The sequence below is a fragment of the Pelodiscus sinensis genome, chromosome 6, assembly GCF_049634645.1.
Source record: "Pelodiscus sinensis isolate JC-2024 chromosome 6, ASM4963464v1, whole genome shotgun sequence".
Classification (NCBI taxonomy): Eukaryota; Metazoa; Chordata; order Testudines; family Trionychidae; genus Pelodiscus; species Pelodiscus sinensis.
In genome coordinates this window covers 58,428,492-58,454,099 of record NC_134716.1, presented here as the reverse complement: position 1 = coordinate 58,454,099, position 25,608 = coordinate 58,428,492, and the positions used below count along the sequence as shown (strand labels likewise).

The window sequence follows — 25,608 nt, the reverse complement described above, 5'->3', positions numbered from 1 at the left end:
TAACCCCTAGGTAATAGGGATGTAAAATCCCATGTAATTAGTTAACTGCTTAAACGTTGCTCCAGGGGTTGCAGCACCCCCACCCACAGCATGGCAGGTTGCTCCAGCGCAAGCAGTGGTTCAACATAACTGGTAAGCATCGCCATTACAGGTTAACTGGCTAACAATTCATATCCTTACTAGGTAACCAATGTATTATTTAGTGCTCTAAGATGTATGCTGAACCAGGAGGCCACATTTTCCTACCACTACATTAGCCAAGTAATGGTTAATAGAGCTAAAAATGTGCATTAGAGATAAAATACTTCATTAAAGAATGTTAAGGATTTCATTTCAGTCAAGGAAAGCAAAGAAATGTATTTAACCGAGTCGTTCCATCCTTAACTTTCCATTTAATACATGCGCCTAAGACCATGTTTGCTCTTTTGTATTGTGTACTGTACTGTAGAGGCAGAATGAAGTAAGTTTAAACCACAGAGTGACAGCCTTAATTTTGAATTTTCTTGCCTTTGTTAGATTAAATTACTGCTACCAAAAATACTGCTTGTTTTGTATGCTGAACCCCCACGGATATCAATTGAAGTACTGTGCACAGTTCAAGGAAATCATATGTTCTAAGACTGTGTTTTAACACAATTTTTTGTATGTACGGAGATGATAGGCCATCCCAGACATTTAAGCTTGTCCACAATTTTATGGTTCCTATCTCCAGCAGAAAATCCAGTTCTGACAATATCTCCAATGTGGTCCTCCTCTTTATTAAACAGATCTTCTTCCTAGCCACACCCACAATAGTGCAGGCAATGGCATTACCATAGAGATCACCTCTTTTGTTGTTTGACACAGTGAGGGTATGTCTGGTTTACAGGATCAGTCAGCAAAGGCTTCCCCAGCCGACCGATCCGCATCTAGACTACCACGGTGTGCCGAATCAGCGGATCATCGGCACAGCGCGGTGGCCATGTTTATTTTAATTTTATTTTCTTTGCCCATGCCGGGTAGCCTAATCTACATGCCTCTGGTGACAGAAGCATGTAGTCTTGATATACCCTGAGAGTTAACATATTGATTTAAGAGATGGGGTTGGTGGGCAGGTGTTCTCAACGAGATATCTTTTCCTTTGGAACTCATTTGCTCACCTCACTCCACCCTGTCTGTGTCAGACAGACTCCATCTTTGACAACCTCAGGATTTACTGCAATGCCCACTTATTTTGCCCAGCTCTTTAATGGCAGAGGGCTGTTGATTGGGATTTTGGAGTACATGTCTGGAGAGTCTTTGGTTGAAACTAAACTAAAATATAGACAGTTTTATTATGTATCTGATTTTTTTACATGTGCTGAAAAATTAACAACTAGCACCTCTTATCAATCCTAATAAATAATGGCTTGACTGGAAAGGCTGATTACTTCACTGGTGCCTCCAACCTACCAGTAAAATCAAGCATAATCGTCTCATTCACACAACTAAACATTGTTACCTCACTTCCATGACATACCCAGAAAGACAAAAGCTTTAGAGTTGCCTAATTTCCTCATTTTAGTCCCATGTGAATTTTATGCTGTTCATATTGTGAGTTCCTGAAACATTTGGGGCTGAAACATATTATATACATTCACAGTAATAAAGGAAAATCATTTAAACAAACAAAAAAGACCTAATCATCCCCACTCAGATTGGCGTGCTGAGGGAATCCTTTGTGCAACAATCCTTCTCCTTTCCCATGGAAACAGAGGTTAACTGCCTCCCCAGAGGGCCTGTGTAACATTATAGATCTGTGACCGGAGAGTGGGGCAGAGAAAATGTGGAGGGTATGGGTCTGAGGAAAAAGCAAGAGAGCAGAGAGTCCACACAGTAATGCAGCCTCTGTTCACCTTAACTTTTTTTCCACTTCTCTCCATAGTGCTTGGTCCTGCCATGTGTACAGAGGGCTGGAGTTAATGACCTCTTGAGTTTCCTTCAAGTTCTATGATTCTAAATGAGTAATCCCCCTCCACAGAGTGGTCTGGGGTAAATGCTAGATGAGTATGCCCTGGCAGGATGCACTCGATGGTGACACCATCCTGAGGCAAGAGGGCTAGGAACCTGCTGGCACAGGTCCTCTAAGCAGATGACTTTGTCCTTCTGCAGATTTCTTGGGATATTCATGGATCTCAAAGGACCTGCATGGGACTTCATTCACTCCATACACATAAACCTCATCCCCAAGAAAAATGATCTAGAGAAAAGTCAGAAATAGCACCCTCTGACACCAACGGACTTAACCAAGCTCAGAATTAGATGCTAAATGCTGACAATCAGGCAGCAGTTTAATTAAAGATGGTTAAAAATACTACTAAAATTATCCTTTTCCTGTTCCAAATTTTAAAACTTTCAAAGCAATAAATTGTACAAAAAAGTTTTTGAGCCGTGTTTCATCACAATGCGAATGAAATGTTTTAAAAATGGACTAGGCTGACCATATTTCACTATGGTGAATACAAGACAACTGGTAAATTTGCTTGAAAGCAAAAAAGTTCAGTGGCAATCAATCAGACCGATGTGGTCTCCCTCCCATGCCAAAAATAACCCATGCTATAAAAACTCCAAGACCCAGCAAAGAAAGGGGGCCATGTAGGTCTGGGTAGAGCAAAGGGGAGGGAAGGCTCAACTATAGGTCTAGTACGATTTCTATTTTGGGAGCTCAAGCAGCTCCATATGGCAGGATCAGGGAGGCAACACCACCTCAACCCCGATTCCCCCAACAGGGCACTCAGCCTGTCTTGATTGTGGTGGAGGGAGGCTCAATCAAAAATTATAACTCAAAGTGGGGAGGCTTAGCTCAAAAAATTTGAAAATAGCTCAGGGTACAGGGAGGAGGTTGCTCAGGGTGAAGATGGAGTAGCAAGGGTATTTGTGCAGGTGGAAGGTAGCACGGGGCAGGCAAGGAGTAGCTAGGGGCTGTGTGTGGCCAGGGGTAGCTAGAGGTTATGTACCCTATGGCCCCTATTCCCTGAGGGCTCTAAGGCTATGTCTACACTCGCGGCTTCTTGTGGCAGAAATATGCAAACAAGGCTAAGCGTGGAATATCACCGAGCCTCATTTGCATACCTAATGAGCTGCCATTTTTGCAGAAGAGGCTCTTGCACCAGAAGGAGCTGCCTACACTGCCCCTTCTTGTGCAAGAAAACCCCTCTTGCGCAATGCCGCTATGCCGATTATTTTCAGGAATAACGGCATTGTGCAAGAGAGGTTTTCTTGCTTAAGAAGGGGCAGTGTAGACAGCTCCTTCTGGCGCAAGAGCCTCTTCTGCAAAAATGGCAGCTCATTAGGTATGCAAATGAGGCTCGGCGATATTCCACACTTAGCCTCATTTGCATATTTCTGCCTCAAGAAGCTGCGAGCGTAGACATAGCCTAAGAGTCATGGCACAACAGCTCTAAGTAGCTCTATGAGAAAAGGGGGCTGGAAGCAGAGGAGAAACTTGAATCCCCTGCATCCCCATTGCCTGTGCCCTGGCACCAGCCAAAGGAGCAACTGCCCCACACTGCCTGGCTCGGGCATCCCACCTCCAAACTAGCCAGGAGACAGGGAAAGAGGAGTAGTTGGTCTGTCCCTGAGACTGCTCTGTGGTTCGACAGAAACTTTAGAGGGCAACGTCCCCAGTCCTCCCCCCAGCTCTGCCCAGGAGTTCAGGGGGCTTCTGCTGCATGGGGAGCACCAGGGATCTGGGATCCAGCTCTGCCACCCCCAGCTTCAATTCCTCACCCCTGCATTGGTTACCAGAGCTTGGGCATTCAGCTCCACAGATCCCAGCTGCATTGATGGGAGGAAGGGGCATTCCAGAGATCAAGGCTTTTAGACCAGGGGATGGACTTGAGTACCAGAGATTGGGGCTTCAGCCGGGGGGGGGGGGGGGAGGGAGAGGGGAAAGGTTGCTCAGAATCCTAGTGGGGTGCTGAGAATTCAGTGGGGTGGGGGGGGGTAGCACCAGGAATTGGGGCTTCAGCCCTGCAGGGGCTGTCAGGTATCGGGGCTTCAGCTCCGCAGACTGAAAGGGCTGGTAGCCCCCATGAGAAACCCTGTTTTAGAGTGCACACAGGGAAGGGTGTAACACACCTCTCACTCATCTTCCACCTGGACCTTACCACTCTATCACACACAGGCTGCTTCTCCTCCTACTGGCTTTGTATCTTTCTGCCTCTGGACACTGCCTGAGAGCACCACCTACCCACATGCATGTGCTAGCCACAAAGAGGAGACTGCTGCAGCTGTGCTGACTGTGATTGATCAGCATGGGGCACATCGGAGAGGAAAATATGAGATAATTTGCTCTTTAAAAAAAATTCAAGACACCTTCAAGGTGGTTTAAAAAAAGGATTGCCACATTAAAAATGGGGCAGATGGTCACCCTAATCAGAACCAAAATTGCAGACCCACCAAACTCTGAGAAAGGTCAGGTCTGGAAGCTAAGGCTCACGAGACCACCCCAGCTGAAATATGAACATGTTTTTCAATAAAAAGAGCAAATTACCTTAATTTTATTTATGCTGCTGAGCACTCGCTTAATATAGAACTGTGGCAGCCTATTTTTCTGTACCCTCCAAATATTTATTTACATTTCAAAATAATTGCATTTCTTTACAACATAAATCAAGAGATGAATACTCTGAAACCATTAAAAATATACTTCATCTGAGTTGGGACAATTGCCAGAAATTATTTAATAATTTGGAGCAATTTTTACTCTTGTTTCACCAATGGAGGAAAGATTGTTTAAAAGCTGTGAAATCTTTGTTAGCTGCTTCCTTCCTTTCTTTGTAGGAAAATCCAGCTAATTTGTTTGAAGTTAATCTACCATTTTAAGAATCCCCTTTGCATGATAATCAGAAAACCAAATAATTTAGAACTAAACCTAGACTGCGCTATTTTAATATTAACGTAAAATGACGTATTGCCAAAATGAACAGCCATGGCCTCGATGAAGGAAAATATCTATTATTTCATGTCTAAGTTTATTAACACTTGTATAGCCTGACATTCCTACTACCCTTGAAATTAAACATGAATTTCACCAATACTTTGATTATAAGCAGGATTGGGCCCTAAAAGTGCATGTTAATCCAAGCCGTGGTTCCTCAGGGCAGCAGTGAATCTCATTTGAATCAGACACATTATGGCCTTTACTCACTACTGAAAATTGGCTCTGAGTGCATGTTTGTGTCAGTTTCACTAACCCACTTTGAGATATCACCAGGCTCTACTGCAGAAAGCTATCAACTGCATTGAATCTTATATTACTTGTAAGCAGCAAGACAACACACAAACATAAAAGCTTCAGAGCATTTAAAAAGTGATTTTTGGGTCTTTTCCTATTTCTATTTAATGTTTTCACTCCCCATGCTAAACTCTGGCTGGCAAGAATGTCTGCACTGAGATTTATAAACACAAGAGGGCAGACAATATGTAACGTGAAAAGAAAAACAGAAAGAAAAGCATATTTTTCTATTAGCTTTCAAAATGTAAATAGCGGAGATTAAAAAAACCCCAATACTTTAAGTTTAAAAGATAAATATTTTTTATTGTCAAAGAAAAATATCAGGCTAAGCCCTTCTTTGTTCCCTTAATGATAGTGGTAGTTTTACAGAAGATTTAATTTTAAAATTAGCTATGTTATCAAGTGACAAGCTTTTTTGCTTGAAAGTTCAAGCGTTTTCTGAAGCTACTACATAACACCAAGGAAAGCTGCTTGTTTTGTACTATTTTTTTCTGTACTAACTAATGATAATGTGACATATCATCTCCAAGTAAATTCTGTATGCAGAACAAGACACAGTTTAGGGTGTAAGTGTATGGCACTCATCTTTGCAGAGGTCTTCATCTCATAAGAAATTTATACAGCAGCTCATATTTGGCTATTAAAAGTAAATAAAATTGTGACCTGGAAGAGTGGGGAGGGTTCAATCTTGTTCACTAAATATCAGGCTTTTCCAAATTTAACTTTTTTAAAGAGTTCACTTTTAAAAGTTTTTGCCACAAGCACTCTACAAGAAATAACTTCTTCAAAACAACTGCTATCTAAGTTTTACATGTTTATATATGTAGAGAAAGAAGGCACTTCTGGATGGGTTGAATGTCATGGAATTTTTCTATTTGTTTCTTTAGAGAGTTGAAAATCTCCAGGTTGAGGGTCCAGTCCATCTCCCACTGAAATCTGTAGGAGTCCTTCCATTGATTTGAGTGAGAATCAGATTGGATCCCTAAAGACCGATCCTGTTCCCAATGAAATAAACAGGGATTTTGCCACTTGAAATAAGATTGGTCCGTAGTTTTGTCAATTAGGTATAAGTAGATTGAATGCTACAGCCTTTTAACCCTTATTCTTGTAAGTAGTCTCAAAAACTTGATGAGTAGTCATTCAACTAGTTCTTACTTGTATGAGAAGTCTAATTGGTTTTCATGAGATGATTCACATAGGTAAGGCCTAGAGATGTTAAAATGCGGTTAACTGACTAGTCAACTAGTCAATGGAATTTCCATTGACTAGTCGATAGGCTCTTCTGCATTCCTCCTTTGAAATGTACAAGAGCCCACACAGGGGCTCTTGTACATTTCAAAAGAGGAATGTGGAACTCCGAGTACAGCCCATAGCCAGCAGGAAGTCCCGCTGAATCTGGGCTGCATGAAAGTGCCTGCTTTGAAATGTACAAGGGTCTCCAGCGGGGGCTTTTGTGCATTTTAAAGACATGGAGCCCAGGGTCAGCAAGGAACACAGAGTCCCTTGCTGACCCCAGGCTCCATACATGCCGCTAGGAGCCCAAAGTCAGCTGGGGACTCCCCAGAGGATCCCGGGTTCTGGGAAAATGCCATGGGGAGCCTGGGATCAGCTGGGCAAGTCCCCAGCTGACCCGAGGGTCCACAGCAGCTGCCCCTTTGAAATGCCAGAGGCAGCATTTTAAAGGGGCGGCTGCTGCACTGCTGATCCATGGATCAGTTGTGCAGTGGCTGCCCCTTTGAAACGCTACTTTGAAGCACCCATTCCCCTCCCTTCACCGCCTCTATCTCATAGAGGCAGCAAGGGGGGGCAGGGAAATCAACTAGTTGACTAGTCGACAGAGTATCCGATAAGCAAATATCGGATAGTCGACTAGTCGATTAGTCTTTAACATCCCTAGTAAGGACTACTTGCCTAAAAAGGATTTGCAGCACTGGGCCCCAAGACTTGCACCCTCAGGTTCATCATAAATCAGGACTGCAGAATTAGGCCCTGATACTGTACCATGTACTCAGAAAATACTACAGGACGAGATTTAGAGTCTGCAAAGTTCTTAGGATTCTTGGACTGCAATGACAATCAGTGTTTCCTTCTGTTTTAAACTAACACTTGTTACTGACCATTTTTTTTTAAATGTCTAAAAGAATTGATTTGCTATTCAAGGTAAATCAATGAATGCATTCTTACAGATCCCTTCTCTGACATTAACGGTCATTACTCATTCTACATTTTCATTCCCTCTTCAGTACATCAGCAGCATATACTTGCAGCACAATGTTACAAACAACACTTGTTAGGTGCTATTTATGATTTTGCAAGTGATGTCATCTCCACCATCTCAGTTACACAAGATATCTTAAGAAATAATAAACACAGATAAATATAACTATTGCATAAACATATCTCTGTTAAAAATGTAAAGCAGTTGTTAAAAAGGAAATAGAATATTGGTGTCTGAGAACATAGTCTAATTATTACATAGACTAGATTTTTATTTTAAACACTTTTTCCAATTATAGTCAATTTTTTATTATAAGCATATTTAAATTATATACAGTACTTGGAAACATATTTTGTCAATGAAAGAACTGTGTTATTCAAGTTGTCAGTCATCCAGTCACCTTTTATCCCTGTTTTCAAACTGTTAGCTCCAAGTTGGCTAACTATCCATTTGGTCTGTTAAACAAGAACAGTGCCTTTTCTCCCTCTTCCTTGGGAAAGGAAGTGTTCTGGCAATATCTCCGGGTCTTATGTTCAGAACAGGATAAAAGTTGAGAAAAGAAGACACCACCCTACGATATGTGCTTGTGGGGAGGGAATTAATCAGAGTATTTGAAAACACTGAACTTCCCTTCCTCTGAACTAAAAGGAAACACCTTGAAGATAATTTAAAAAGTGTAATAGCTTATGCAAAAGTCCTTCCCATTCAAATAATATTTTTAAGGGCCAGATTCTGTAGGCTTTACTTAGGAAAAACGCCTATGGAATTCAAAGTGTTCTTTTGTTTGTTTGTTTTTGCCTGCACTGCAATACTGAGACCCAAAAGAACCACTAAAAAGAACTCTTATTACTTGTTTGCAAAAAAATAAAGTTACTTTTCCCTCCCCACTCTAGTTACTGCCCCATGAAAAATCCGTAAAATATATTGCATGAATTTACTTATATTAGAGGAAATCTTATTAGACTAGGTCATGTTATGTAATCACTTTCCTAGAACACATTACAGCAAATATTAAAATTCAATTTAATCTAGTTCCTTTCTTAGTAAGATGGTTAAGGATCAGTTAGTCATAAATGCAAAACCTGAGAATTTATAATTAATAAGTACAAATTACTCTAAAATTGATTAGTTGACTGCTATTAAAAGTTTATGTATGCTACAAATTTATTGTTCACACACAAAACTTTAATTTAAAACTCTAACATATTATACCCTATTTTCGGTATAAAGCTATTCTTAGAAGCAAAGCACTATTAAAAGATAGCCAGACTTTGATTAGATGATTCATCAACCAGGCTTCAAGATTATAATTAATAGGTTGAGGTCTGCTCTGAGGTACCAGTTAATGAAAAAGGTGTTAAAATTCTAAACCATTTTTTGTCATTGGGTAGTAGCTCACTCCATGGAGAGGCTTCTGTAACTCCAAAAATGATTACTTTGGAATAAGACTTGTGCATGGAGTGACACACAGCTCCTCTGGCATGTGTTATGGAAGATGGTACTCTGCTGCTGGCCTGTTCCACTACTACCCTTACCCACTGCCTACAATATCTCAATTGTACCAGAGCACTGGAGAAGTACAGACAAGGCTCCAACTTCTCTTCCCATCACTTCTCCCTACCCCTACACTTAGAAGGAAGCAATGGGTGCCTAGTACCCATTTTATTGATGTTACCCAGACTTAAGGTCCAGGTAAGCAGACATTGGATAAGAGGAAAAATCCTTTCATGAATCAGTAAATGGTGAACATATAGGAAACAAAGGGTAGGAAGCAATGGTCAGTTGCCAGATTGGAGAGAAGTAAATAGCAATGTCCCCTAAGTAGGGATGTAAAAGGTTAACCGATTAACCATTAAGCATTAGGCTTTCTGGAATGCTTATTTGGTAACCAGTTAATTGGACTGCCAGCCACGTGGTGCCAGCTGGCAGGAACCTGATAAGGTCATGGTGGCCAATGGGACCGCATGGCAGGCAGGCAGGTCCTGGCCACACTGCAGTGGCCCATAGATCCCAGCCAGTCAACCCTGGTGGGTCTACCCACAACAGCACCAGTGCCAGACTTGGCCTCACACCAAGTGGTACCAGATGTGGCCAAGCCAGCAACCCCAGCTACCACGGCATCAGCTCCCAGCCAAACCACAATCCCAGTGGCCGCAGCAGCACCAGCCTCCAGCCACTCTGCAGCCCTGGATCCCACAGCTGTAGCTTCTGTCCACAGCAGCTACAGCTCTGGCTCCTGGCAGTGGTCCCGTCTCCCAGACCCAGCCGCACCGCAGTGCCTTGTGTCCTGGACCCAGCAAGTCCCCAGCATCACCAGAACCAGTTCCTAGATGCACTGTAGCCCTGGTTTCCGCAGCCCTGGTTCCAGCTGCGCCACAGTGACCCTGACTCCGGCATACCTGAACCATATCACCTGGTTACTTAGAAAAGTTAGATGTATTCAAATTGCTAAGGCTGGATTAAATGAATCCTAGAATACTTAAGGAGCTGATTGAGGAGGTATCTGAGCCACTAGCCATCATCTTTGAAAAGTCATGGAAGATGGGAGGGAGTCCATAAGAGTGGAAAAGGGCAAATATATATATTAAAAGGGAAATAAGAACAACCCAGAAAACTAAGGATCAGTCAGCTTAACTTGTGTACCAGGAAAGATAATGGAAAAAATAATTAAATAATCCATCTGCAAACCTCTGGAAGATAATAAGGTGATAAGTAATAGTCAGCATGCCAGACCAGCCTCATGGCTTTCTTTGATAGGATATCCAGTCTGGTGGATAAGGATGTAATATTCCTAGGCTTTAGTAAAGCATTTATTACAGCTTCACATTACTCTCTGATAAATAAACTAGGGAAATGCAAAATAGATGGCGCTACTCTTAGGTGGGTGTATAACTGGTTGAAAAACAGTTTTCAGAAAGTATTTATCAGTGGTTCACAGTCATGCTGGAAGGGCATAACAAGTGGGGTTCCACAAGGATCAGTTTTGAGACCAGTTCTATTCAATATTTTTGACAACAATTTAGATGATGGTATAGAGAGTATGATTATAAAGTTTGGAAATGATACCATGCTGGGAGGCATTGCAAGTTTTTTAGAGGATGGTGTCATAATTCAAAATATTCTAGACAAACTGAATATATGGTTTGAGGTAGGGATGTTAAATTGCGATTAATCAGCTAATTGAGCAGTCGATGGAATTTCCATCAACCACTCGATTAGTCAGGATGCTTGCTACCCCCCGCTGGGTCTCTGCAGTTTAAATGTAGTGCAGCAGCCCCAGCTCCTATTACATTTAAACTGCAGAGCCACAACGGGGTTAGATCCTAGGGGTGGTGTGAGTTGAAACTAAGCAGTCCTGGCTTACGCCAGCCCAGGAGCTAACCCTGCTGTGGCTCTGCCTTTTAAATGTAGTAAGCGCCTGGCGGCTCACTCTGGCTTTTAAGCTGGCTCCCCCAGCACCGGCTCCTGCTTCCCCTCCCCTTGCTGCTTCTGATATAGAGGCAGTGGTGGGAGGTAAGGAGGAAATGAGAGTAGTCGACTCGACTACCCAATAAGCCTAGGCTTACTGGGTAGTCAACTATTTGACTGCTCTTTTACATCCCTAGTCTGAGGGTAAACGGGATGAAGTTCAATAAGGACAAATGCAAAGCACTTCACTTAGGGAGGAACAATCAGTTTCACAAATACAAAATGGGAAGTGATCTAGGGGTCATATTGGACTACAAGCTAGGGAGGAACAATCAGTTTCACAAATACAAAATGGGAAGTGATCAAGGGGTCATAGTGGACTACAAGCTAGGGAGGAACAGTTAGTTTCACAAATACAAAATGGGACGTGATCTAGGGGTTACAGTGGACTACAAGCTAAGTATGAATCAATAGCGTAACACTGTTGTAAAAAAAAAGCAAACAATTCTGGGATGCATTAATAAAAATGTTGTGAGCAATACAGGAGAAGTAATTCTTCTCCCCTGCACTGATTAGGCCTCAGCCAGAGTATTGTGTCCAGTTCTGGATGCCACACTTCAGGAAAGATATGGACAAATTGAAGAAAGTCCACAGAAGAGATAAAAAAAAATTATTTAAGGTCTAGAAAACATGACCTATAAGGGAAGACTGAAAGAATTGGGTTTGTTTAGTTTGGAAAAGAGAAGACTGAAAAGGGACATGATACAGCTTTCAAGCACCTAACAGGTTGTTTGTTGGAGGAAGAAAATTATTTTTCTTAACCTCTGATAATAGGATAAGAAGCAATGGTGTTAAATTGCAGCAAGGGAAATTTAAGTTTGACATTAGGAAAAACTTCCTTACTGTCCAGGTGGTAAAGCACTAGAATAAACTGCCTATGGAGGTTGTGGAATCTCCCTCATTGGAGAGTAGATTAGACAAACACCTTTCAGGGATGATCTAGATGGTGCTTGGTTCTATTGTGGGACTCTATGCTTTCTCTGGTTAATGGAAAAGATTTGGGGGTCGGGAGACCTAACTGCAATGTAGGAGAAAGTCACACCACAAAATTAAAAACTATGATGTCATTTGAAAGTACAAAATATACTATATTAATTTCTGGGCCCAGAAATCTACCAAAGCCAGCAGCAATTAAAGCCTTACCATCCCCTCTAATTTACTTTAAACTGTTAAGACTTTAAAATCAGTCATTAGGTATAATTCATAAGGGATGGTTACATGTACTAAAACTATTTGTTGATCTTTTTGGAAAACGGATAAGCTGGTGTAGTGAAATTCCAAATTGAAGCTCATAAGCTCATCTTTGAATGAAATCTAATGATTTTATAGTAAAAAGAGGCTAATTTTTCAGATTAGTTCAATTTATAATGAAGTCAAGCTTTCTTTAATCTCACTGCACAGCTTTTAGTATGATGCCTTGCTTGATAGGAATTTTACACGTTTTTTCTTGAAAGAAAAATACTGGTCAAGTTTATCTATGGCTATGTCTATGGAGTTTTTTTCTGTTTGTGGAAGAGCGGACACGCTCTTACAGAAGTCCTATCTTCCTCATTCCACGAGGAAGAATGGCTCTTCCGAAAGAGGAGGTTTTTCCAAAATTTGTCCTAGTGTAGACGGGCTAAATTTTGGAAAAGCCTCTGCCAACAAAACTATCGGAAAAAGGAACACAAATTTCAGAGCGCAATTTGCTTACATTTTGCCAAAAAAAGGCAGCAGTCTAGACATAGTCTATATGATAACAAAACTGCATTATTAAAACTGAAGAGAAGCATTGGATTCCTGTTTGAAAAATTGGAAATAAAATCTAACAAAAATGGGACTGAAATATTTGCTAAAATGAATGGATCATTCCCACCCACGCTGAAATCAATGGAAATTTTGCTTCCCTAAGAAGAAGCAGTTCCATAATTTGTGTGCCAAATGAAAGCTGTACAATATTTTACATTGCATACAATACACATAAATAATTAGACTGAGAAATATATATTGTTAGTGTTTCTAGATATACCAGATCAGTACTCTTCCACTTTTTTCTCCAATGTCAAACAAAACACCATTTTACAGGTGAGCTACTAGTATTTGCTTCTAGTTCTGCCTATATAAAGCTACAAATGTTTTAATAGAATTAAAAACAGATATTACAACCTTAAGGAAAAGTAAAGGCATGTTCTCATACAGTGCTGAAAGAGCACTAGTACAGAATGCCAAAAGTTTACTTCCTTTTTTTTCCTGCTAAGTAACTCAAATGGCCACAGTAACCAGTAAAATGTTACCTCCTCTGAACAGAGATCTCCCTCTCCAAAAAGGAAAGGTTAAATTAAGCTAATGATGGAAACTAAACAAATGTTTACTCTGTTAAACACATGATGTCATGTACCTAAGTTCAACAGACTCTAAAACAAATTACCTGGATTGCTTAGTAAGCCCTAAATGCCCTAATTTACCCAACCATTTATCAACAGTCCTAATGAAAAGCCTTTCCTACTCTTGCAATAGATAAAAGTAGCCATTACTCTCTGAACTGTACATTTTTAGCAGCAAGACTTAGCAAGAAGCAAATCTTGGGAGTAAAAAAATCAGCTGTATGTTCACATAACAAGGTCCAGAGAGACACATCTAGGAGTTGCCTCTTTTAATCCAACACTGAATTATGTTGGGAGCTGTTTTCTATTCTTTTAGAGCTCTACTACTGCCAAAATAACTGCAAGGTTTGCAAGTCCTAGTATATCTCAAGCCTTTCCCAAGGCACCCCAACACTATCTGAGACACTGAAACTATGGCAACTGAATAAGAAAGCAGCTTCCATGATTAATAGATGAAGATCCCAGCGACAGTGTCTAGGTAGGCCATAATTCAAGAACACGGGAGAAATTAGCATAGAATTTCTCAAACTACCAATAAAAAGTAGATTTTGAGAGGCATCAAGAAGACTGTGCTTTTGTTCACCTAAAAACAGTAAAAGTGCTGACTATTGTTTAGATACCCATCTTTTCAGTGTGATATACATAAGTATCTCCCATGCAACTGACAGATAAAAATCCGCCAGATGAAGGGAGTGATACAGCCAATTTCATACATAGATGTTTCAAAGCTAAACACAAGCATATCTACTATTGGAATCATCCAATTGAGGCTGCATGACTGGACATAAAGAAATAGGGGTAATGTTTCCTGGATTAGGAGTATGGTGGGATGCAGCTTTTTGGGATTGATATTCATAAAAGGAACATTCCTTTTCATCAGCAGCATCAGGATACTGTCATTTTTACTGCTGTAGACCATGGTCACTACAACATTGATGAAAGTCCTGGAATTCTTACTAAAATGCATAATCAGTAAGTAAGTCAGAAGTTCACTATCCCCTCTAGGAAAACTTCTGATACATAGTGTCTATCTCAGGGGCGGCCCGTGAGACTAGGCAAACTAGGCAGTTGCCGGGGCGCCCCGTGATTACGTCACGGCCATTGACAGCCGTGCAGGCGGGGGCGCCAATCACGCCTTCTGCCTTAGGCGCCAGCTGCCGCAGCCAGCCTCAGGCTACTCCTGGTCTATCTGCTGGTCTCAGGCTAACCTAAAAACCCATAACAAAAACCACTCTTCACTTCCTTCTGCTTCCATAAACATTTGGCGTCCACTGAAGGTAATTAAATTCAGAAAACCCCAAAATATTGGGATATACTTTCTTTTTAACCTACCATGAATGGCCCAATTCTGCAATCTTTCATGCAGGGAAAACTCTTATTAATTTCAATATGGCATTAACTTTTAAAAATATTGTTGAAGAAATCCCCTGAGTAGCAGGGGAAGGGGATGATTTAACCACTGAAAAGAAATAGGAGAAGGCAGCACATTAAACATGAATTCCAAGTATCTGCTCTAAAATACTGTATATAGAAATAGCTATTACTAACAATACTTTTAAAAGAAAGATCATGAATGCATGAATTACCATATGTCTTCACTCTTGAGATATAGCAACTGGCAGTTCCCTTAATAGCTGGCTTATCTACTTCATTTTACATCTCTGTTTCAACCACTACAGATATACTTTGGGAACTTAATAAAAACCCCTTTCATACAAGAACATTTTTGTATTTCATATACTGTATTATATACCCCTCTTTTTTGGCTGATAAATAACTATAATTCCATACTGTGGAAGACACCGGGAAGTTTGAACTTTCATGGGGTTTTGCAGTGAATTATGGGATAATGTGGTTGTGGTTCTTTTCTCGTAGTTCTTGCTTTTTTAAAAGTTGTTTACACAAAGTTATATCTACTTTCAATTATAAAACTATAACTTGAGTCAAACTTTAAATTTCAAAAGACACTAGGCTGGCAGACTTATTTCTGTTCATTTAGTGACAAATGCCAAGAATAAGCTGATTTTGGAAAGTGGGAGGTGGGAGCAGGAGATTTCCAAAGTATCACTTCCCTTCTCTATATCCTGTGTCCCCTTCATTAACCATTAGCAACTTTTCTGCTTCTGCAATGTAAAAAATAATTAGTCCTTCTATGTGTATATTTTTAAAATAAAACTATGACTTTCTCAATACTGTATTTGATTTCTTAACTATACATGTCTTTAATTCTAAAGTTATTTACATTTCCCCTGTTGCTTTGACCCTTTGATCTCACTGTTGCTTTAAAGGGACAGGCTATATTAGTTTGTGCTTTGAAAATCTTCAGAAGAAATCTAGGATCTGCAATAAATGGCAATTGACAAGGGGGTACTCTTCACTCTAAAGTGCTATATCAAATACCCCAGTTTAGTGCTTGAAGGCACTGCCCTTCTATCAGTGCCACTCTTTGGATGAGTCCTAAACCAAATTCGTGACCATTTGTGATAAAGGTAATTAAAGATCTCATAAAACTGTAAAGTTTAGTGCTCAATTATTTCCAACATCAGGAATACTGAATTAATTCAGCTGACAGACCAAATTCCAGCTGCAAATTGCGTTCTGCTTGCCCAGCGCTGCAAAAACCTACATTGGGGTAATCAACTATTTTTGGTCAAGGTCCAGACTCCAGAGCAAATAATACAAAACATAATAATGATAATGATGATAATAATAATAATAATAAATACATAAATAAATAAAAAGATTTCCCAGGCTGTTCAAAAGTATCTGGTGGTCCAGATTTAAGCCATAAATTGACTTCTAAGTGACTTTAATCATGTGAATGGTCCCACTGAGATCAAGTAAAGTTATTCATTTACCTAAGAGTTCACAGATCAGGAACCAATTTTCTCTGCTGTTTACTTCCTATCCTGACAATTGTGTTGCTGCTGCTGTTTGTTTTTGAATTATAATTCCTCTTTGTACCAGAGGTGGTCACATTTCTCTGTCAAAGTGATCTCCATATATCCCATGCACACCTCATTGTAATACAATGTGGAATAACTGGTTAATGGTTGTTAAAAATACTTTAAGAATTACCAGGTATGGTGGTGGGTGTAACTGGTAATAGAAAGATATGCAGTTCAGCACAATTTATTGTGGACCTTATGTGCCAAAATATTTATGAAAAATCAGAATTAATATTACTTTCCAGATTTTATTCTGTAAGATTTTTGAGTATTTTATTATACTATATGGTAGTCATGTACCATATACGAAACATTCGTTTGGGTAGCATAACAAGGTGTTCCTGCAAACAAGTAGGCTGCAATCCATGTGTTATCACAGGCCAATTTAATCATAAAACATTTTATGTCTTCTCTTCTGTAAACTGTGTGAATTCCTTTCAGATGTTTTTTATGTATCTTCTTGCCCTTCAAAACAAAATGACAAATTTCCTCTTTCCTTACAAACACACACACACAAACAGGTTCACAATCACCTATTTCCTTTTAAATGCAAACAGTTCTATTTTGGATTTTTCACTGGTCATTAATTTGCTCCTTTAAAAAAAAATCAATGAATCAATGAAAACAGCTCCTTGTCTTTACCCCAGCTACCTCCTTCTTTTGACTTCAATTGCAATAGCTGCCTTCCTCAAATTACATATATTAAAAAGGAGCCATAGCTAACATCTACTTTTATCTTCAAGTAGTTAAGAGATGTTAAATACACTGTTCCTTGCAAATTTTATTAGCTCCCTCCCCCCTTGCAGCACTGGTTTAGCTGATAAGGTAGATTATGCAGTCATAAGAAAAATACACAGTTCTCATGTAAACTAATTGCAAATATGCAGAACATCTCGGACCGCATTATTCTTTTCACTCAAAACTGTTCACTCATTTTCATATCTTCTCTGATTTCTATTATATGAAAAGCAAATGTAGCAAATATCTTGTATTGCATGAAATTAATTATCTCTATATATAAAAAAGTTTTTCTTGCAGGGTGACAGAATGACATCACATTTTCACACCAGAATGACATCATCATGCTTTCACGCTCTCTGGCCAACAAGGAAAAAGTGGCCAGAGAGTAGCAAGCAAGGGCAGAGCTCACTAGGTCAGTGTTTCTCAGTCTTTTTTTTTTTTTAAAAAGTACCCCTTTAAAAAAAAAGTACCCCCAGTATCTATAGTTTTCAGACACACAATTTTTTTCTACCATTGCAACACTTTTGTTTAAGCAACTTAATTGTAGCCAGGCAGGCAATGAGATTTTTGGGTGTAAAAAGTACAAAAATAATAAAATGCTGTAAAACTTAGAACAAAAATTCAATTTTCTCCAAATTTCAGTTGTGTTGACATACCATTCAGACTTCTCATAGCACGGATTGAGAAACACTGCACTAGTTCTTATAAAACATACGTTTAGCATTTACACAGGTAAGGCTCTATATGCAGTCCTTTGACTAAACTTCCATTGAACTCAGTGGAAGATTTTCCTGAGCAAGGAGTATAGAACTGAATCTGAATCCATCTGTTTTTATATTTAGGGTGTGCTTGGTTTTATACTAAAAGAATACTCCCTTTGTCTTACTGTCTTTGGGTCTTTTATAAATAGTTACCAATATAAAAATGGGATGTTTAATATTCTAAAGAAAACTGTATAGACAGAGAAACACATTGGCACTGTAGGTGATTTTGGTGGTTTGGTTTTGTTACTCATGCCAGTAGTTCCATTCAAAGTCATGTGGGACTACTACTATAAGGAAGGATTTGCTGGCAATGGCCCACTATTTTTCAAACTACTCTGGCCAGCCCAATTAAACAAGATTAGTTAAGCAAAACAAGGTCATTTTTCTTTTTCACTGTTTGTTCTGAAATCCTCAAACCAAACTCTAAAATCAGTAATATTTATGCATAATTTAAACCAGTCGAATAAATTTGGTCAAGATTTGCACAAAGGGCTTGATCCTTCAAGCCTTTCTTCAAGTCCTACTGGGAAGTCAATGAATGTACTCCTGTGGGAAAGGATTATTCACATGAGTAATGGTTGTAGAATGGGGTCCAAAGTAAATAAGAACGTGTAAACCACAGTCATTGAAATTACAAAGACAAGATAATAGCTGGAGACATGATTTTGCCACTATATTTAAGGTTGGGTTAATGATTAATGTTAGTTCTGGATTATATTAAACAGAAGTTATCAGAGTATATTTCAAACAATACTATAAGATATGTAGCCCAAAGATAAAGAAAAAGGTGTTTGGGATGATTTAATTCCTCTGTTATGTATTTACAAAGCCAAACATCCTTTCCCCTTTTCCCCATTAGGAATTTCCATTTTTTATTTATAGCAGAGTTAATTAAAGCCACTGTTTCTGTATCTGCATTGAACTTCATGATCTTCATTCTGTATCAGTTTAAAGGAGGTCTGAAATGTATAAACACTGGCGTAAGTATGTAAGTTTACAAAGATACCTGAACACCAGCAATTATTTTATGAAAGAAAAAAAGAGAAGAACAAATTTCCTTCTAAACAAGAGGTCAAGGATTTATCAAAGCAGACGTGTAGGAAGAACCCAATAATTACCATATCACAAGTAGCCATGAAACAGTCAATCCCTTGACTGTGGTTTAAAAAGTCCTACTTCCTAAACTTTGTCAAAGCTGGTGGGAGTCTAGCTTCAAAGGGACAGGAAAAGCTGTGATTGTTACATTTAACCCTTCCTCTGGATGTCAGTCGTCAGCACCGATTCCCTCTCCTCTCATCACAAGCAAAGAGCAAAGCAAAAATCTTTGGCACAGAGCGCTCCGTGCAGGCCAAATCAGATGTCTTTTCATACCTAAGATAAAACTTTCACTAACATTTCCCGAGCCACAAGAAGGCCCCAAATGGCTTCTCTGGCCCCGGAGCCAACAATCCCGTGACCCGGACTGATTTATCTACTTCTGTAATTGCTTGTAGGAGGCCAGCAGGCACCAGTCCCCAACCTTCCCCCGGGCTGTCTCAGTGCTGCTCCACTTTTCCAATATACCAGCAGGCAGGAAAACAACTCATGGGGATTTGCAGGCTCAGGCTCCCACTTTCGCTCATGCAAATTCACAGCCAGAGCACTTAATGCACATTACTCTCAATTGAGAGCTTTTCATGCTCCTACACACACACACACACACCCTCCCACCAGCAGCATCCTCCCTGCCACCATCATCCCTCTCCGCCCCCTGCTGCTGACTAGGGGTGCGGATGGGGGCGGAAAGCCCTCGGGTCCCTTCAGATCTAACGCCCTCTGTCTGAAGTAGTCCGGTGGACAAGGGTCTTATCGCCATCTCGGTTCCTTCCCTTCTTATTCCCAACCACTGGGAGTCCTCCCCTCCCCCCTGTATGTTTTCACCCAGGCAGCACTTTTCGGAGGGAGCTCGGAACAAACGCTTCATTGTGCGGTCCGGCCCTGTTAGTTCCTTTTAGACAAACTTTGCCTGGCTCCCCGGGATCTTCACTGTCGGGAGGGGGGCAGGGGTGCGCAGGAGGGCAAGGGCTCAGGGGAAGGAAAGGGCGGGGAGTTTGGTTCCCCCAAGGACCGCGTTGTGGCTCCTTCATACTCGGGTCAATGCGGACAGCTGGCAAGAGAGGAGCGTTCCGAGACTCCCCTCCCTTCAGGCCTGGGTGCAGCGCCTGGCCCCTCTAGCAGGGCAGAAAGAAGCCCGGAGCGGGGGGAGCGAGCGCCTGAGCCGCATCCAGCCCCAATGGAGCTGACAGCAGCGGCAAGAGGGGGCGGGGACCGGTCCTGCCCCAGAGCCGCCCGGAGCCGACTGGCGCTGCATGGCCCCCGACACATGCACACCCCAGCTAGGAGAGTGGGGAGGGACAGCACCAGAGCCCCTCTCCGGGCAGAGTAACGGCTGGGAGGGGGCGCTCAGCCCGGAGCTCCAGCCCCGTGCTGGCGAACAAAGCCGGGCAATCAGGCAGCAGCGCGCATCCACACCCAGGGACCGGGATGGGCACGGCGGGCGCAGGGCAGAGCGTGGGGGGCTCCAAGCCGGCAGGCGGCTCCTTTGTTCCACACCCAGCGCCCCTGCCAGTAACTGCAGCCTCGGCACCCGGGCTAAAAAGCAGCGCCAGGGATTGCGCACGTGCAAGGCGCCCACATTGTCCCTACAACAAAGACTCTCCCCCCGCCGGTCGCCCTGCAGCCCTGGGGCGAGCCGCTAAAGGCGGGGGATGGGCGTCCCAGAGCCTGCGCCCGGCCCGGTCCGGCCCGCTTTGGAGCTGTCACACGGGGCGCCCTGCAGCGCAAGTGGCGCGCACGCCCAGCGGCGGGGCAAAGCAGCTCCAGCTCCGCGTCCGCTGCTCACAAGCGGGCGGAGTGAGGCGCGAGAACAAACGCGGTCAGCCCGGTAGCGCGCGAGCCCCCGAGGGGCGCCCCTGTTTCCCTGCGGGCTGAAGTGCCAGGCTGGTCAAAAAGGCAGCCCCCAAACCGCAACCTGACCCGGCAGGGGCAACCGCACAACGTGTGCCTGGACAGGCGGCTCTCCTCCGCCTTGCAGAAGCGCTGCAAACGCTGCCGAGCTAGAAACCAGAAGCCAGCCTTAACCACACACCGAACACGCTCCTCCCGGACCTGCCAGTGCAAACCAAGAGGAGCCTTCCTTTGCAAGCAACCCAAAGGCTTAGACAGAGATATGGAGAGGGGAGTACCGTACCTTTTCGGTGCATGTATCTGGGCAGCTAGAGGACAGAACTAGCTGATGTAGTGTCCCATTTAGTAATCCATTTAAGGGGATCTCTCTGGGAAACTGGATCCACTCTCTCCTTTGCAATCCTTTGTCATTACTACATGTGTGCTTCTTTGGGGGATGGGATGTTTAATGTTGCTACTTTCTGGAATGCAAATGCAATTTGCTCATTTCCAATGACGGGAGAGAAAAGGGGGAAGAGAAAAAAAAAGGTTTAGCAACAACTCCTCTCCAAACCCAAATTCCACTAGGATTCCACTCCAGGAAGTCTCCTTCAGTCGAATCTTAGGAGGCAAGTCATTTCAGGGTCTTGTCCTGCTCCCTTTCTACCAAAAGTGCGCCAGGTGTAGAGGCTGCTTCAGGAACACTCCTAGGCAGGCGGCACTCAGTGCGCCACGGCAGGAAAGAGCGGTCGCTTTAGCCCAAAGCTCCTGGTCATTGAACTGTGTTTGGAGAGGAGTTCGGAGCAACCTCTCTCCCAGTGCCCTGCCTCTCTTCCCACTGGTAGTCTCCGAGTCCCAACTCTTCTGTCAAAGGAAGGCAGCTTGGTGCGGGCGGAGTCAAATCCCGGACTGGATCTCTCCAGATGGACTCGCTTGATTCCACCCACCCATCCTCTCCAGTCCCTTGCTATACCGAACAAGGATGAGCATGTGCAATGGGTAGAGGATAGGGTGAGGGCATGGCAAGCTTCCAAGTGGATAATCTCCCCTCCCCCTCCCCCCGCTATATGCAAACAAGGAGATAACGAAAGTGAAGAGCTGAAAAAGCGCTTATCCCAAATACTGTATTTATGTACAGTGCATTGTGTTTGCAATCATGACTGGGAATGAAGCAGTGATGAGAGAAGTATTACTGATCCTTGACTTTTTAAAGAGGCAAGGAAGAAGTACTCCAGGAGACGAGATACAAATACAAGAAAGGACTTACTCATCGATTTTCTTAAATGGAAAAGTTTTAAAGGATGAGGGTAAGTGAATTGTTTAGACTTTCTAATTCTGCGAACAGTTCCAGTTCTCACTTCCTAGAGCAATAAGCATCCTACACACAAAGCGAATTGACTACAAGGTATGTAAATATATGTAAAATAACTGTTCAGTACACAGTATTTTTGGACAGTAGTCTTGTACAAATATGTAGGTATAACAGCTCCTTAAAGAAAAAGAGACCAATAAGTTAACAGAACTGCTATGGTAGTCTGAACATTGTGTTTGATATTTTGTATTTACATGTAATGCTATTTTTTTTTAATTTAAATCCTTATTAAAGGAAATGCAGTGCCAATAAAAAAACATGGACTACGTGCACAAGCACATTTGAAGTATTAGATTTATTTTATGCGATGCATGAAAAGAAAGAACCATTCTTCTAAAAATCTTAAATTGCCAAGACCCAACCTCCATCAGTCGCCCACGTTTAAAAAAAAAAAGAAAAGAAAAGAAAAGAAGAGACATTTTTAAAGGAAACTTCCCAAAGGTCAGTACATCCCCGCTCCTCTGGATTCCCAAGGCATATCCTTATTTCTCTTCCATATGTATATGCTTATGTTTACACCAGATTTGATTTGAGTGAGGTAACCATAAACGCTGATGATGCTGGCAATCGAAATTTCCATCGTCGCGATTGTTCTGAGTCCACTAAAACTGTTTCCATGCTAGTAGCAATGTTTCGTTTTAAGATAGTGAGAAGCAGCGAAATAGAAGGGAGATATACTTGTGTACAAAGATCTGCAGAAAAAAAGCTGAAAATATGACAATGAAAAATTCACTCAGGTGGTCTAACTTCTACCTCCGAAACCTAAGTGCCACGGAATAGATTCAATATAGGCATGTATGGTGTGTAAGTACAGTCTGCGTGCGTATAAGATGTTATGATTAAGAACATGCTCGCACACAATAGCTTTACCTAGTGTGAAGGGGATCAGCCCAGAGAAAGCGACGTCTCAGCTCTGACTCTTGCTGTTTTCCTGTGTTCCAGAAGGGGCCGCTGCACTAATTCGCCTGTGCGAACAACCCGTGGATTGATTACATTTGCAAAGTTGCTGCCTGATCCAGCTTCCTTTGAAGGCGACGGCAAAACCACCACAAACTTCAATGGCAGCTTGATCGGACGTTTGAGTTGCGCTAGTATTAGCCCGGCTGGAGCGTCCCTGCCTCCAGTCATGCTAGTATGGATTTACACACGTCTCATGCTTTTCGATTTGTGTGTGCATAGATACACGGACATCTCCCTCCCTAGTTCCCGTACAGGAGACCCATGCTACGTATGTCGCTAGCTACCTCCATACAGTTCCCCATTTTGAAGTATCCCATTCTATTGTGTAACCTAATCGTATATTACTGACATTACCCAGAGGGCACTAATCTGAAGTACCATGATGACATCAATCCGATGGCCTCTAGGGAAATACGGCTGGTCCTGTTTGGCAGATCAGTCCCAGTTTCCTCCCCCCACGCTACCAATCGCAGTTTGCTAGTTGCTGGCTGGGTTAATCCGTCCATGCCTCGATGCCAATCAGTCCAGCGAGGAGCAAGAGCAGAGCTAATAGATTAATCCTCCGGTTTCCCAACCCCCCCTCCCGGGAACCCTGCTCTCTCTGATGCTGCTGCCAGTCAATGCCGCTATTCCGGCGAGTAGCAGCTCTAGCGCCCCCAGGCTCGGGTACCGCGAAGGAACAGAGCCGGAGCAGTCTTTCACTCTTGTCTCCGGCGGTAGCTGCTCCAGCCCTACACTCCGCGGCTGATTTACATGTTAATTGTGTCTGGGAAAACTTCTTTAATTGCCGGAATTAGGCAGAGCAAACGGATTGTTTCACAGGCTGAACCAAATTAATTCCAGGTTTAGCTCCTTCCCTTAGAGAAACAAACAATTAAGCTGTCTTGTTTGCTTTATGGATATCGTTGAAATGTGAGACACGTTGCTTTTCTGGAGAGGGCGGGGTGGGGTTTTCTTTCGCAGGCTGTATCGCTGTTTTGAATATTAATGTTTATTATTTTATTTTAGAGACGTTCAAGGGGCAGGATATTTCTGTTGCTGCTTTTACACACACCAGCCAGTAGTACACTGATTTATAATTGCTTGCTTACCTTTTTCGTAGCCTCTCGCTAAAGAAAGCTGCGCCCTTAGAATTTTCCAAATCGGGCTGCATTACGATCCAATTACACAGTTATCATTTTAAAACCCTTTCGATTATGAGATGAAACTGTAGTGGAAGCCAAGTGTAAATCCGCTGGTTGGGGGCTCTAGTACTCTTTTACTAGTGACTATTTCACAGTAAGGGAAGGAACAGGGGGAATAAGAGGAAAAGACACTCCTTTCCCCTTTTGCCACTTTCAGGCTGTTCCGGTCTTCTCTGACTGCTGCAGCTAAAACCTAGGGGTTCTATGGTCAAAATCCCGCTGCTCATAGTATTGACGTTCAGAGTGCTCAATCCCACTAGGTTTCCAGTTTGAAACAAAGCACTGTTTGGGATGTGGGAGGGATGAAAACCACTGTGGAATCTCTTTACAGTGAGTGTAATGCAGCTTAGAGAAATCTCCATGTGTTACTCAAGGATCTTAAATCTGGATATGAAACAACCTTTAATGTCCTGGGAAGGAACTAAACTATAACCTGAATTCATTTGGTGGTTAGATCAAAACCACCACCTCTTGTTTTGATCTAACTAGTGTGTGAATGTTTCCTAACAGTACTTTTACTGTATATGTACCCCATGAATAGATTCACAGCACTGCTGTCCTTTCTTTCAACAATAATTCTACTGTACTGCATTGAATCTTTAGCTCCATTCTCTTTTATATCAAATTATTGTTTGGGAAAATTTAAAAAAAAAGATACTGGAGCAGAATAAAAAAAAGTCAGAGACTGGAAAAATCCAGGTCTGTGTTAAAAACAAACAAACAAACAAACAAACCAAAAACAAAAAAAACCCTCTGCATGTTTTGAGGTCTTCAGTCTAGTGGTATGAATCAATGCTTTTGATAGTAATTTCCATTTTTGAGTTCTCAACTGCCCCATATTGCAATAACAGCCTCAAGTAATACATTTCAGAACCAGATAAATTAAATGATGGAGTACAGTTTACAGCTAAGGGATTTACTATTTGGCCATAAGAAGCATGGCATTAAAATAATTACTTCTTTATGACAACTGTTTTTCTGCCTTTTACTTTTAGATAATGAAAGGACTGCTAGAAATTGGCTTTGCTGTGGCATTTATTTTAGGATATAAAGTTACACAAATTCATTCAATTTCTAGCTGTTAGATTACAAGGAAAAAGACTTTTCTGGTATCAAGCATATTTTCTCCCTCCACCCACAACAGTTTAAGTCGAATATATGCTTAGAGTAATTTTCTAACCAAAGAAAGAGACTTTATATATTTAATATATCTTTTCACTGGAAATATAAAGCAAGATAGCTCAGCACCAAGCAGAATCATTTCTGAAGATGGATAAATTTTAACTAAGCAATGTTACCCTAAATCTGAAATTAGAGAAACTGAAGTAGTACAGTACCTATGATTTGGGTATCAAATACAGTGTCAGGGATGAAGCCAGATGAATGGGACATGATTGGTGAGTGCCCT

At 41.8% G+C, this 25,608-nt stretch overlaps 1 protein-coding gene and 1 long non-coding RNA gene across 5 annotated transcripts in view; one reads left to right on the top strand and one right to left on the bottom strand.

Annotated features, from left to right (window-relative positions):
* The window catches only part of SEMA6A (semaphorin 6A), a 165,978-nt gene extending 144,443 nt beyond the window's left edge, over nt 1–21,535 (bottom strand). For 2 of the 4 annotated variants that reach the window (XM_006134487.3, XM_006134489.3), the window contains exon 1: nt 20,989–21,535. The gene's annotated coding sequence lies outside the window, so the exon portion shown is untranslated. Of the gene's footprint in view, nt 1–18,877; nt 20,844–20,988 lie in introns of those variants that run through there. The other 2 variants (XM_006134488.3, XM_075931971.1) reach the window with 2 other exon arrangements.
* Nucleotides 21,536–21,642: 107 nt separating this feature from the next.
* Nucleotides 21,643–24,917, top strand: LOC102448283 (uncharacterized). The gene is made up of 3 exons (XR_332821.3): nt 21,643–21,991; nt 22,291–22,497; nt 22,999–24,917. It is a non-coding gene; the product is annotated as an uncharacterized LOC102448283 (long non-coding RNA).
* The last annotated feature ends 691 nt before the right edge of the window (nt 24,918–25,608 follow it).